Source organism: Osmia lignaria, unplaced genomic scaffold, assembly GCF_051020975.1.
Source record: "Osmia lignaria lignaria isolate PbOS001 unplaced genomic scaffold, iyOsmLign1 scaffold0038, whole genome shotgun sequence".
Classification (NCBI taxonomy): domain Eukaryota; kingdom Metazoa; phylum Arthropoda; class Insecta; order Hymenoptera; family Megachilidae; genus Osmia; species Osmia lignaria.
Window position 1 is genome coordinate 202,501 of NW_027478179.1, and position 5,000 is coordinate 207,500.

A 5,000-nucleotide genomic window follows, 5' to 3' on the forward strand; every position below is an offset into this window, starting at 1 on the left:
TATACCATCACGGACGCTAGTTTAATAGCGTTTAACGATCGATCCACGGTACAGAATGCAAAAATATGATTGTTAAAATTTTCGACTAATCGGTTCTAAGAGGCGAAGCAATACGCCGCTGGGACTTTGAAATATTTCGGAGCGCACCTAAAGTTCGTTATTTTGGCTAAACGGAGCGAAAATCTGCATTTATACCATCACGGACGTTAGTTTAATAGCGTTTAACGATGGATCCACGGTACAGAATGCAAAAATATGATTGTTAAAATTTTCGACTTATCGGTTCTGGATCACTGAAAAATCAAAAAAAATTATTAATTTTGATTAATTAAATTACATATGTAGTTTTATATTGTTATAGTCTCGTATTTGTTAATGTTTTGTCGTAAGAAAATGCAAAAATATCGTTTTAATGTTTTCGTCTCATCGGTTCTGGATCGCTGAAAAATCAAAAAAAAATATTAATTTTGATTAATTAAATTACAAATGGAGTTTTATATTGCTATAGTCGCTTATTTGTTAATGTTTTACCGTAAGAAAATGCAAAAATATCGTTTTAATATTTTCATCTCATCGGTTCTGGGCGGTTTTAAAATTTTTTAAAATATTAATTAAACCCATGATTTACATGAGAATGTGAATTTATTATGTCCTGCATGTTAATTTATTAATTTTCATGTATAGAACGTTATAAAATGAAAGGATATGTTCGACGATATTTTCAGTCTAAGTTTTACCGTGCCGGCGGGATGGTACGCTCTCACGGCGGTTTGCACAGGCATACGCCTGGGCGTAAGCCCATGCGTCGCCGACCTAGCGGCCGGCCGTTCGGTATTTATAGGAAGGCACTTTCGGTTCGCTCGGACCGGTCGGGAGTAGCGTCGAGCGTGTGGCTCTTTTATGACTTCGGTTGAAAAGCAGTCTACCGCTCCTCGAGAATATACTTTCTCGACTATTCTCGTTCCGGTTTTCCGTTGCGGATTATTATTAATCTCCACACAGCATTACCACGGGTCGGTGTCTAAGACCGAATGGCCCATATGTGGTGAGCCTTGTAATATAAGGCTGGTGACCTGTATGCACTTATAAATGTTGCATACTTGTACAAACTGAGCATCAACTGTCTGTAACCAAAATTTGTTAAAACTGAAAAAGTTATAAGATTGTATAAAATTTTTGAACCAAGAAAGTAGTGTTAGACGAAAATTCGTTCTATCACTTTTAGAAGGGAGACTGTTTGGAAATATTTAAAGTATAAAATACACAAAAGTCCACTGAATTATGAACAAAATTACGTCCCTGAATTTAAGAAAAGTCAAGAGGTGTCAGAAATAAAATCCTCTCTGATACGTTCAGAGAGGAAAATAAGTATGGAGAGAGGAGTAAAAATGAAAGAAGTTTTAAGGCTGGGGAAACTTCTAAAGGAGAGAGATTCCAACATATCTAATATGTACATTTAAAGCAAGTCCAAGGAACTCTCTCCGTTAATGTTTGAAAAGGTGTGTGCAGATGGAGGAGAAATGTATAAAGTACAGAGACGAGGTTGGTGGGCCCGCTCTAATGATAAAGATTATAAAATTTGGTGGCAAAATGACCAGCATGATCACTGTACGCGCTTTCTCGATTTGTATAGCATGCCACTGTCCGCGCTATCTTTTATTATATTGTCCAGCGTGTGTGGTCTACGTGCTTGCACGATGGATGCACGGCGTGAAAGTGATTTTCGTGCTTTATGAGAGGAGGAGGAGAATATTTGGCCTCTATAAGAGGTACAAAATTTATGAAATGTGTGTTACATACAAAAGAGAAATGGCTTAACGTCGATCGGTCTTACAGGGAGGGCCGACGACGAAAATTTAAATTTACAATAATAACTAAGCTCCCTGGTTGATCCTGCCAGTAGTCATATGCTTGTCTCAAAGATTAAGCCATGCATGTCTAAGTACATACCGAATTAAGGTGAAACCGCGAATGGCTCATTAAATCAGTTTTGGTTTCTTAGATCGTACAAAACATTACTTGGATAACTGTGGTAATTCTAGAGCTAATACATGCAAACCAGAATTCCACCCAGAGATGGGAGGAATGCTTTTATTAGATCAAAACCAATCGGTGGCGGACGGCTTGTCCGTTCGTCCATCGTCGGCTTTGGTGACTCTGAATAACTTTGTGCTGATCGTATGGTCATCTAGCACCGACGACGGATCTTTCAAATGTCTGCCTTATCAACTGTCGATGGTAGGTTCTACGCCTACCATGGTTGTAACGGGTAACGGGGAATCAGGGTTCGATTCCGGAGAGGGAGCCTGAGAAACGGCTACCACATCCAAGGAAGGCAGCAGGCGCGCAAATTACCCACTCCCGGCACGGGGAGGTAGTGACGAAAAATAACGATACGGGACTCATCCGAGGCCCCGTAATCGGAATGAGTACACTTTAAATCCTTTAACGAGGATCCATTGGAGGGCAAGTCTGGTGCCAGCAGCCGCGGTAATTCCAGCTCCAATAGCGTATATTAAAGTTGTTGCGGTTAAAAAGCTCGTAGTTGAATCTGTGTGTCACAGTGTCGGTTCACCGCTCGCGGTGTTTAACTGGCATTATGTGGTACGTCCTACCGGTGGGCTTAGCTCCTCGCGGGCGGTCCAACTAATATCCCATCGCGGTGCTCTTCACTGAGTGTCGAGGTGGGCCGGTACGTTTACTTTGAACAAATTAGAGTGCTCAAAGCAGGCTACCTTCGCCTGAATACTCTGTGCATGGAATAATGGAATAGGACCTCGGTTCTATTTTGTTGGTTTTCGGAACCCCGAGGTAATGATTAATAGGGACAGATGGGGGCATTCGTATTGCGACGTTAGAGGTGAAATTCTTGGATCGTCGCAAGACGGACAGAAGCGAAAGCATTTGCCAAAAATGTTTTCATTAATCAAGAACGAAAGTTAGAGGTTCGAAGGCGATCAGATACCGCCCTAGTTCTAACCATAAACGATGCCAGCTAGCGATCCGCCGAAGTTCCTCCGATGACTCGGCGGGCAGCTTCCGGGAAACCAAAGCTTTTGGGTTCCGGGGGAAGTATGGTTGCAAAGCTGAAACTTAAAGGAATTGACGGAAGGGCACCACCAGGAGTGGAGCCTGCGGCTTAATTTGACTCAACACGGGAAACCTCACCAGGCCCGGACACCGGAAGGATTGACAGATTGATAGCTCTTTCTTGATTCGGTGGGTGGTGGTGCATGGCCGTTCTTAGTTGGTGGAGCGATTTGTCTGGTTAATTCCGATAACGAACGAGACTCTAGCCTGTTAAATAGACGTAACTTATGGTATCTCGAAGGCCCCCGACTTCGGTCGGTGGGTTTTTACTACCAACGTACAAACAAATCTTCTTAGAGGGACAGGCGGCTTCTAGCCGCACGAGATTGAGCAATAACAGGTCTGTGATGCCCTTAGATGTTCTGGGCCGCACGCGCGCTACACTGAAGGAATCAACGTGTTTTCCCTGGCCGAAAGGCCCGGGTAACCCGCTGAACCTCCTTCGTGCTAGGGATTGGGGCTTGCAATTATTCCCCATGAACGAGGAATTCCCAGTAAGCGCGAGTCATAAGCTCGCGTTGATTACGTCCCTGCCCTTTGTACACACCGCCCGTCGCTACTACCGATTGAATGATTTAGTGAGGTCTTCGGACTGGTGCGCGGCAATGTCTCGGCATTGCCGATGTTACCGGGAAGATGACCAAACTTGATTATTTAGAGGAAGTAAAAGTCGTAACAAGGTTTCCGTAGGTGAACCTGCGGAAGGATCATTAACAAATTAAAAATACAAGAGAAAACCTAACTGAATGGATCATTGATAAAGCGATATAAAAGTTTATTGAGCTCGGACCAAAAATTATACAAAACGAGAAAGATATAATAAATAATACCATATACATGACACAAAACACATAAATCTCGGGTTCGAGCCAATAAGAAACAAATACCAAAACGCTGCGATGCGGTAAAATTACACCGACACGGTTACGTGCGGAGGTCGCTTTGATTACTCATCGCGTTTCTCCCGTCCGTTCGGAACCGCCGGCAAAAAAACTGTGCGACCAACGGCGCCAAAGAGCACGACGCCGGACCATTTCTCTCTGGCTGATGTGAATGGAAGTAAAAGACGCTTGCGTGAGGTCTCTCGACCTTTATCTCTCTAACTTATACTTATGGGTCGTCGTCTACTTGATCGGGTACAAACAAGTCGTAAGAAACAAACAAACAAACCACAAAAATACAAGTCGTAAAAAAACAAACTTCTGTTGGTTAACCTACAATATGAAGGATCGAAATGAAAGAAGGATCATATTATTACAAACCGAAAGTGAAGGATCATTAAAATTGAAATACAATATATATAAATATATAAATGTACCCGTCGTTGCGACACCCTAGTTAAATGGAAAGATATAAAAAAGAGAGAAAAGGAATACAGATGACCCGCCGTCTGATCTTTGCTAAATGATCTGGCATCACCGGAGTTTTTTTGGTCCGTGTTGCGTTCGCTCTATTCGAAATGAAACTCGCGGAGGCGAAGAATTGTTAAAAGTTTACGAAGCGTCTAGGAGTGGTTAAAACTGAGAGAGTTGAAACTACGATGTATTAGAACGAGCAACCGTCGAAACTTTGTTTTCGCGACGTTCTTTTCGTCGCTCTCGTCCCCACGCTCCTACGCTTTGGTTGTTTCTTTGCCATCCGTGTTGCGATAAAAAGATTTCTCCATTGTCCAAAAAGGACGGATCGAGATTCCTCTTTCGAGAGGGAGAGAGAGGTACTTGCGGGTAACCTGGAATCTACGAAACACGCACCGTGGTAAGATTCGTGCGTCCGCCTGATCGATGTGTGTTGTTTACGGACCGGCTGAGAAGCGACGATAGCGAGTCTTTGAAAAACTATGTGTCCATTAGTTAGACCGATCGTCGCCGGCCGTGTGTCTGTTCGAATCTCGCAACCCACGATTCAGCGAC

The 5,000-nt window shown here is 43.1% G+C and overlaps 1 non-coding gene across 1 annotated transcript; it reads left to right on the forward strand.

Annotated features, from left to right (window-relative positions):
* The first annotated feature begins 1,880 nt into the window (after nt 1–1,880).
* LOC143306862 (small subunit ribosomal RNA) lies at nt 1,881–3,803 on the forward strand. The gene has a single exon (XR_013064154.1). It is a non-coding gene; the product is annotated as a small subunit ribosomal RNA (ribosomal RNA).
* Nucleotides 3,804–5,000: the final 1,197 nt, after the last annotated feature.